Here is a 9,894-nt window from a genome sequence, read left to right on the forward strand (position 1 = left end):
TTTGATAAATATTAAATAATATAAAAATTCAAAACAAACATGTCTTTAAAAATTAAAAAATTCTTAAAAAAATATTTTTTTTTTTAAATTTGTAGGTAGAAGTATCATTGAAATTCACATTTAAAGCATCAAAATATAATAAAAATTGTGAGTGAATAATACGTCGGTAAAAAAAAAAAAAAATGCTAACAACTGACGATATGTTTCTTTATAAAACCATTCAAAGGAAAGAAATTGAACTTTTACAAGTGGTTAAATTCAAAATTTATCTATTAATGAATAAGAAGAAAATACATTTTTAGGTAGTTGGCAACTGCTGAACTTAATGAATGTTACTTACTTAAGATACACAAAATTATTTACCTATCGCAATTAATTTTCAGGAAATTTAAAAAATTATGTCCCCAATAACATTTGAAATTTTAACACCTGTTCTTTTTATTACATATTATTTTTAATAATCAAGTATTAACAAGTATTTAATTATATAATATATAATTATAATTACCAAAAAATCAATAATTACTTACAATCAAGGAAGAAAATACTACCACTTAAATAGCTGAATGAATTATAAAAAAACTGTAACCTATCAAATTAGATTTTAAAATTCCAAAATAGACTTTAAATATTTATTCTCTTGAATTAAATTTTGAAATAACAACTAGAACGAGCAGAATTTTTCATATGAGCGTGAACACTCAACAACTTACAATTACGTCTGTCTTTTTTTTTCAAAATAATGGGGTGTATTCATTGTTAATCCGTTCATTGGTTCAAATTAGTTGATGAGCCAGGCAGAGGGACCTCCTATTTTTAGTATTTCACATTTTTGTGGAGGTGATTCCCACCATGGGTGGCAAGTATTTCCTGTTTTAGAAGGATTGACGCTAATTTATAGCAGGGGTTCTTTTTGAAATCTACTCAACAGATTCGGAAAACGTTTTTCAAAGAGATTTTAACCCCTGATTAAACTAAAGATTTACAAGCATGAGACACCTTATGGTTTTTACATTTCTCTGTCCTCTGGTCATTATCTATCTCTGTCCGAAGGGGTTCCATTCATTTCCTCCCCGGTTAATTGCCTTATCAGAAGGAATACTCCAGTTTAAGAACGGGGAACTTCCTCAAAAGAAAGAGTAAAGTCATGGTGGGATGCACTATGGGAGGTTTTACTTTCCTTTAGATATAAGGGAGAAAAAGTTTCTTTACATTTTTCACCTACTTTTGAACATCCTAAGTTTCGTTCGCCTTTCATTTTTTTAGTCTGTTATATTTTTGCTAATTTTTTCATATAGATAAATATTTTAAATTTAAAAATTCAGCTTCTTTATTATAGTTTAGTTTTAACGTATGGTATTTTCAAATTTACATAAATAATATCAAATAATCTAAGTAGAAAAGCATTTTTTTAAGTTAAATATTTTAAATTGAAATGAATATCGAAGTAAACTATTCTAAATAAAAATCAATAAATATTTTTAGGATTTGTTTTTTGTTCTTATTATTGAAAAGCATATGATTTTAAATTAATACGTTATGCATTGCAGAGGAAAAAGACATTGATTTATATCGATATATGTATTTACTACTCAAGAGCGATAACATACATAGTACAGCTATAACATACTATATAAACATTTGAAATATATATCATAACTTACATTAATACGTAATAACAACATACATTCTTAATACTAGTATATATTCTATACCTTTGTAATTTAAATTGTTTTATTTAGTGAATTATTTTATTTTTATATCTCTTGTTTGCTTATAAGATTGTGAACTTTAAAATTTAAAACTCTTATTCGTGAATAACCCTTTTGAATGAACATTATTAAACTGTTTATTTCATAATCGTTTATACCCGAAAAAAAAATTTTTTTTTCGTTTCTTCAAACAATTTTAAGTTTAGTTTTTGCTTTATTTTTCATTGAAAATAATGAAATACATATGACACTGAAAAGAGAGAAAAAAATTAAATTCTCTGTAATTTTCTATATTGAATAATGAGCTTATTTCGTCTCCTTTTTTTCCGTAGCAGCTAGAAATTCACTTCTTTCTATTACACCTTTGACTTATTGAAACAATGATTAGCTACATTTTACGAAAATTTTAAATTCATTTGAAATTGTATATGTAATTAAAAGACTTTTCGTGAAACGATTTTGATGAAAATTAAATGGAACTATTTAGGAAATTTTCTAAAATTGAAAATATTTTTTATTGGAATGTATTAAAAGTTAGCAAAGGGAGTAATAATAATGATTAAAAATTAAGCATTATTCTTTAAATTTTGATTTTGTAATTAAAATTTGGTTTTTGACGAAATCGTTGTAAATATAACGGCAGAAAAGAAAAAGCTATTTTTTTTTCATTTATTTATTTTAGTATTTATCGTAAATGTATTCATGAACATTAACAAATTATATTTAATCTGAATTGTTTGATGTTCGTCGCCTACTTTGCTTACGATTAACGGTTCCCTTTCATACTTCACTGCCCCAGTGACAGAAAGAGTCCCTCAAAAAACGATGTTTTCATTTTGTTCTTACATTCAAAACTTAAGCTGCGGTAAATTGGATGATTGTTGGCTTGTGAGCTGATTTTCTATTTTATTCAATAATAATATGAATTTATAAAATACGCTTAGAGTAACTAAGTACCAGTACTAGACAGTTAAAGACAGGTCAGTGAAGTAATTGGTACCACAGCTGCATGAGTAAAAGAGAAAACATGAGAAAATACTAAAAAAAAAAAAGTAGTATAGCTTAGGGCATTTCTAGCTAACCACTTTTGAAACACCCTCGATTTTTCAAGTTGACAGAAATATTCGGGGTTTTGTCTGCTGCTTCACAAGATCGGAGCTTGGCGAACAAAGATCTTTGGCCAACGATCGGAGTCGCAACACCATCCTTTTTTTTGCACCTTTTCATTCGGTAACGGCTTAATCAAACAGAATTGCCACTTTTCCGTGAATACTCGGAATCGAAAAATTCCTCTATTTTCACCGTACTTTTATTGAAATAATTAATGAATCCAAAATTACAACATTCAATGCTTTGAACTCGGCAACCATCCATAAATTATGTGAAATAATTGAAGTGTCGATTCGATTGAGTGTAACTCAATTTAATGTTTCAGAATTCTTAGGATACTTGAAAAAAATATTAAAAACAAAATATAACATTTTATTTTCAAAACAGAAACTTTTATGAAAGGGAATTGAGGATCACATATATGTTTACTATTTTCCATAATGAATATCAAACTTTGTTGTGATGATTAATTGTTCTAAAGATATGAATTGATCCCTGAACAATTTATTTTAGGTTAAAAAAATTTTAACTCAAATAATAATCCAATCATCATAAAATTTTAAAAGTTATGAACTGAAAGGTAGTTAACAAATTAAATGTTTTTTTAAAAATGTTTAAAGTCCTTTGGAGTTAGTAGAAAACTTCATAGTAGAAAAATAGCTTTTACTAATTGAAAATATAAATTATTTAATAATTCGTGTTATTTAAACAGAATTTAACAATTTAAATAAGATATTTTGAATAATAAAGTATCTTATCTAATAGGTACTCTTATTTGTAATTTTTTCCCGATATTTTGAAAGTAAAAGAAAAAAAAATAGGCTGCATCACCGGCATGATTATTTCATTTAAATTTTATTAATTCTTTAAAAAAAAACTCATGTAAGTTCATCACTTCCTTCAAAAAAAATTACTTAAACCTCTAATAAAGAGTTCATATAATTCAGAGAATTAATATCTGAATTTTATGATACTTTATTAGCTAACTAAAAATTAAGGTCACTAAATTTTTTTTAAATTTAAGAATGTGTCGTGGAAATAATAATACAAGAGAAATGGCTTTCGAGATTTTGTCTTGTATTAACTGTCATCTTGCTTTGAATTATCATAAATGGTTACTCTTGGAGGAAGAAAAAAAAAAAAAAAATTTAAAAACACATTTCACAACAAGATTTGCCGAGTTAGATCTGGGATCCCGAAATGGACGAAACTCAGATAACATTGAAATCCGTTTAAATCTTATCACCGATGAAATATCCGATAATGAAAGAATTTCGGCAAAGTCGGGATTTTGGCATGTAAAAAAAAAAAAAAAAAAGGACGACTCAACCTGAATTTGCCGACTGGATGATATTGCTGAGGGGGGGGATGACTACAATTACATAGAATTTAAATTATATTTTACTAATTTTCGTTGCTAATTCTTAAAAATAAATAAATAAAAAATTAACTACAAAATTTTTTATTAGGCATTTGTAAATGAATTTTGGGCATAATTTGGAAAAAAATGTGACCAGACTTTAAGATTTTCTCGATGGGGGGGCTGACCATGCCCGACGGGGGTGCAATTGCCCCCCCCCCTGACCCCCTACTTGCGCCGCCCTTGTGAATTAGTAGTTTTTGATAAATTAAATGTGAACACTTGACTTTTGAGGAACTCCGAATTTATCATTTACTAATGAAATTTTATAAATGCAATGCAAACAATCTATGTGTAATTCAGTTGTTGCACATGATTTAACGTTTTTAAGTAAATCCGATGGAAAATTGAAGGATTTATTAAAGTATCTAAGTGGGGAGAAAAACCTTTAAAGTTTGCAAGTCTTGTTTTAACCATTCACTTTTCAATACAAAAAATGCTGTATTTTTCTAATCTGAATGAATTTTACCGACTTCTGTTCTCTCTTATTTATTCTATAAAATAATGTTTTTTTTTACTTTTTAAAATTTGACCGTAGCTATTACCTACCGATTTGTATCCTTTTGTAAAATGAGCAATCCTTACAAAAGAGCTCAATACACTTGGTTTATGAACTGAAAATGCAAAACATGAATCATTAATAACCTTTTCATAGAGTATATTTCTGAAAAATGTCTTGCCAAATATTGCATGCACTGCGTTATAACCTGTATATTGCACTCACCTTTTCTCTCTGTAACTGTAATTAATGTCAATTTTTTCTATGTTTATCGCTAAACTTCTGAAAAAGTTGCATACTTATGTACACAGCAGAAATGTTGTCGTTTGAATCTGTCCCAGTGATTTATGAAAGGAGCTTAAATAATCATTAGTGATTTGCCAGAAGTATTACGATCAGACGATTGTAGTGGAATGAAGACACTTTGGGATAGTTATTGTGTCCATTTTATTCTTTTGTATACTAACATCTAATCGTAGTTTTGATTGGTAGATAGTAGACTTTGTATTTGTTACTAGTAGTGATATTAATTTCTAGTTGTTTGTCAATTTAAAGATCTGAATGTCTATTTCTTAAGCAGTGCCGATATTCATGTGATATATTGAGCTATGCGACATGTTCACGTTATTTTTTGAAGAAGAAAAATGATAAAAATTATTCTTCCTTGAACATGATGTGTCTGGTTTATTTGACTGACTTTTATACAAGGTGTGTAAATTGGGTATTGAGACTGGCGAGATATTGCTTGATACGGCAATCCTATCGCTATTTTACAGTCCAGGGGCCTTTAACAACTTGTTCTCTTTTTTGGAGATCATTTTGCTTGATTGTAGTTGGTCAGTATTACAATACAAGCTTTTATTTGCTTTAATATTTGTTACCTGAACGACGATAATTCAGGAATGAACTTTTTATTTATTTGAGAAAATGACAAACAGGGGAGTGGGTCATTAAACGCCGCTAGATTGGAAAATCGCATTCTGAAACCGCCAAATTTGGAGAAGTGGTACGTTAGTATTATATACAGTGCAAGAGTGAACTCATTAAATTTATATGGTTGTTCGTAATGTTGTTGACGTATGCCTGTTTAGGCATAGGGGTGTGGTTGTTTTCCAGTGGCGCCATCTATGACCAAGAATTCGACTTCTGCCACACCACACGTCACACCCGTTTATAGGGCGGATCCATTCATTCATCCACAGATCGTAATTTTGACCTGAATCAGAGAACGATCGATCTCCTATCCAGTACCCCCAGAGGTATTGATTTGTTATGGGAACATGGAGGACTTTTGCGACTCGACAGATTTAACGTGCATCAGTCACTTCGCGAACTCTCGGACATGGGCCCAGCACCCTACCGACCAGACTTTCCCGGCCGTTGTTCGCAATCATCTTTCTTTTTAATTAAGTTTTTGTCGTGTGTTTTAAAAATAAGCGACTTTAATATGGAGCAACTGTGTGCTGTCAGATTTAGCTTCTGACTTGATCCACCAAAACTTTTTTTTAAAAAAACTCCAGCAAACCTACAGATAGTGTTTTATCAATAGCCCAGGTATTTCTGTGGATTCATTTTCAGCAGGAATCGAACTAACCAAAATAAATAAATTACGGCAAAAGAACTAACAATCATGTTGCAAAAAGACTTCAAATGCAAGACCTAACAAAAATTTTAGACGAAAATCGGGAATTTGAGTTTTCAGATCGTTGATTGACATTCAGAATGATCGTCAGAATTTATATCACACAGCCGCTCATCAGACTATGAGAAAGGATAATCTATGCATCAGCTGACCATCTGAATCCCTGGTCATTTTTCTATGCACCTTTGTAGTGTCAAGTTTCTAAATTTCATAGTTTTTGCACAATAATTCAAAATGTAATGTTAAGTTAAACATATAGAACAGAAGCGACCAGAGGACCTTAACGATATAGAGAGAAACTACAAAGTGGCAACTCGATGATTAGTTCATATGTATAGGTAGTGTATAATTAAATAACATTAGGTGAAAGTAATGGTTACACAAATAAGTAATGATTAGTGCTATTCAGAAAATTTGCATACCAACTCATCATTAAGTAACTAATTAATTCAGAATGAATAATTATATTGTAAATTGGAGCGCAAAACGTTAGAATAGATATGTATGTATACAACTTGAGTTGACAAACTTGCATTAAGTATAGATTATTTTTATTCATGTTTCACTTGCTTTTTAACATACACAGTTTATTCAAATTTCAGTCCTATTATTTCCTGTCTCCTTATTTCAATTCCTATTCCTGTCTCCTTATTGCTTTACTAAAATTGATAATTTAAAATATGATTGGAGTTACAAAATTTTTATTGCTCGAGCTTCCTGTAAGTATTTCTGCTTAGAAGTCATTCATTACATTCAGTAACAGCGACTACTTTTTGGTTTTTCATTTTTGTTTTTGAAAAGTTTTTCCAAACAGGGTGCATCAAACATAACTTTTATACCTGGAAATGAAAAAATTTAGAAAATTAATTTTGAAAGAACGAAATCGGGGTGTGATAAAGTTTATGCTGGATGATTTAATTTTATTTTATAACTGGCGTTGAAGTTTTAAGATATAGACTGTTTAAAATAATCAACATTCTGCGATTACCCAACGCATGCAGGTTCCTCATTATCACAACTACGGCAAGTTGGGATCCGTTTACTCGCCGAGGAAGGAAGAAAACGTTTCTGACGGAGGGAACCAGTTGTCCCCTGATCATGACGTTTACGCCTCTTTCTTCTCATTAGCTCAAATTCTCTGACTACTCCTTAGAACTTATTGGTTAACATTAGAACTGGGCGATATTAGAAATTATCTATCGTGATGTATCGTCAGTTTTGCATCGCTATATAGCGATGTATCACGATATTGTATTTTTGAATATTATTTACTTGTAAGGCACAGAAAGTCAGATTTCTATCAAAACTCCATACTCAGATTGATTTAAATCGATTTATAAATTTGGATATATATATATGTTTTGCTTAAGAAAGATATTAAATAAATTGACTACAATGTACAATCTTACTTAAAATATTTATTGAAATGTTTGTTTAGAAATTCATAATACGCTTAAAACAAAGCGTTAAAAACCTTTTTTTTTAAAGCTTTTTTTACAAATCAATATTTTCTTGTACTATTATGCATAAATAATTACATAATTATTAAGTTCAATCGTGATGTTCAATTTCTAAATGAATAAGTAAATACAAGTTTTGTTACATTTTCTAAAAGTGATCACGCAAATAAACGTAATAATTTCGTAATTTAAAAATAAATAATGAAAAAATAAATAAAATTGAAATTTATCAATATATTTACCTTACAGTAAAGAAGGAAAATTTAAAAAATAAGTTCGTTAAAAATTATTTGTATGTTTAAAACAAAGTGCTAAATAAATTTCAGAAAAAAAAAACGCTTTTAAAACACTATTTTTTATTATTTCAGATAAATAATTAAATTGAATAATGACCGAATTATGAACGAAAAACAAAGTAAGGTCTAATTTCTTAAAAATAGAAACAAAAGAATTGTGATATTCGATAATATATTTAGCTAATTAACAAATAATACGAAGAGAATATTTTTAAAAAAAAATTATTATACTCTCTAATAAAACGAAGTGCTAAATGATTTTAAAGAATGAATAAAATTCGCAAAACTTTCAAATTTTTCTGAATAAACAAAGTTGATTGACTTATGTCCAAATCCAAATGGCAAAAAATAAGTTTTGTTTTAACTTTATTTCTGAAAATAAAAACAGGATTTATAAATTTAAAATCAGTTATAAAAACCCATTAAATTATTAGAAGTTTTAGCCAAAAAGTTTTTAATAAATTAAATGAAAGTAAAAAAATAACCTAACAAATTTAATTCTTTATGGGCGCCTTAAATTAGATTTCCGATAATTTTCACATTTAAAAATAAAAAAAAGTTTTGTTAAAACAAAAGCTTATCTATATATATAAAAGTGAATGTGTGTCTGTCTGTCCTCTATAGACTCCTAAACTAACCGACAGAAAGCTATAAAACTTGGCATACAGATAGTTCAAAGCACGAGGAAGGTTTCTGTCGACATTAGAACATTCTGCGATAAACCGTTCCAGCGATATCAGTGAAAGTCGAAATGGAATTTTCTGATTGGTTAAAAGCTAGCCATTGTTTTAAATTTTGCTATAAACGATTCAATTTTCAAATATCTTGAAGATAACAACAGTGATATTTTCTATCTTATAACTCTATTCATTTAGAAAAGTAAATTAAAGTAAATTGCATATACTTTAATTTTTAATTCGCGCTTTTCTTTATGTCAGGTGAGCACAAGCAAGTAAAATCAACGAGAATAGATTTCTTAATTGTTGGTCGTATCACGGATTCAGTACTGTGAAAACTGTTTAATAAATATAAAGACAAAAGCAAATTTCATTCAAATTGCACGTTTTCAGAAATATTTATATTTAGTACGTAATTTTAGGTTAGCAAAATTAAATATACTTTTCGAAGATTTCAGTGCTGTGACAGTTGTCATTTGAAAACTATTAGTTTGTTTGTTTATTTATGCAAAGTTTTCGAATTCATCCATTTTATTTCTTTCATTTATAAAATTGATTTTTGTTTTAAATCTTATAATTTTCATATTTCTTATTCATCTCATTTTTATTGCTCTTTTTATTATTTAAAATATGTATGTGATATTTCGATTTAGCAAATTTGCGACCACTGCCAACTTTTACATTTCTTTTTCGTTGTCAGAAAGAATATTTGCAAAAATATGCCGCCTAAGCAAATCGCTCTTAGTCGGTCGACATCTCAAGCGCGCAAAAAGAGAACTACCCGTGTTTCAGAAACATCGGAGCAACGGGAAAAAGACTTGAAACTAATCGAGAACAGAATGCTTTTGCCCGTTCCTTAGAAACGTCTGAGCAACAGGAAAGAAGACTGTCAACAAATCAACTACGAACTACACAAGCCCGTTCGTCGGAAACATCAGAGCAACGGGAAGCAAGAATGAAAACCGACCGAGAACGCATTTCGCTATTCAGACGCTGCCAATACTCTGATTTGAATTTCAGTGCATTTCACTATGATCCGACAACAAACTATAGTCTTCCCCCAAGTGTCATCATCGGA

This window comes from Parasteatoda tepidariorum, chromosome 5, assembly GCF_043381705.1.
Source record: "Parasteatoda tepidariorum isolate YZ-2023 chromosome 5, CAS_Ptep_4.0, whole genome shotgun sequence".
Taxonomy (NCBI): domain Eukaryota; kingdom Metazoa; phylum Arthropoda; class Arachnida; order Araneae; family Theridiidae; genus Parasteatoda; species Parasteatoda tepidariorum.